This window comes from Herpailurus yagouaroundi, unplaced genomic scaffold (assembly GCF_014898765.1).
Source record: "Herpailurus yagouaroundi ecotype Mexico unplaced genomic scaffold, PumYag 214, whole genome shotgun sequence".
NCBI lineage: Eukaryota > Metazoa > Chordata > Mammalia > Carnivora > Felidae > Herpailurus > Herpailurus yagouaroundi.
Window position 1 is genome coordinate 9,362,369 of NW_024412445.1, and position 533 is coordinate 9,362,901.

Consider the following 533-nt stretch of genomic DNA (forward strand, 5'->3'; position numbering starts at 1 on the left):
TTCTATTTTACTGAGAAATTTAAGATATAAAGCAATGGTCTTCTGATAGATCATATAATTTTCTTTGATGAAAATCATATTTTTTTACATTTAATTCACACTAAAATGATTCTATACAATTGTTTCCTTGCCCATTTAAGTGCCAAGCTCATTAAGTTTGAGATTTTCTTCTATTTAAATGTGTATAATTTTCCTCTAAACATTGCTTTAGCTGCGTTTCACAAGTTTTTATATGTGGTATTTTCATTACCATTCAGGTCAAACTATCGTCTAATTTTCATTATGATTTTAGACCTACGAGATTTTGGAGTTATCTTTTTGTTATTAATTTATTGACTGTTTTTGACCACATTGTGGTCAGATAATGAAATCTGTTTTATTCCAATTGTTTGAAATCACACACACACACACACACACACACACACACACACAAACTTTATATATATATACTTTACACTAAGAGTGGAGGTATTGGAAGTCCAACATTGTGGGAAAGGATCAGGCTCTGGGCTTTCTTTTTTCCTTTCTATGAT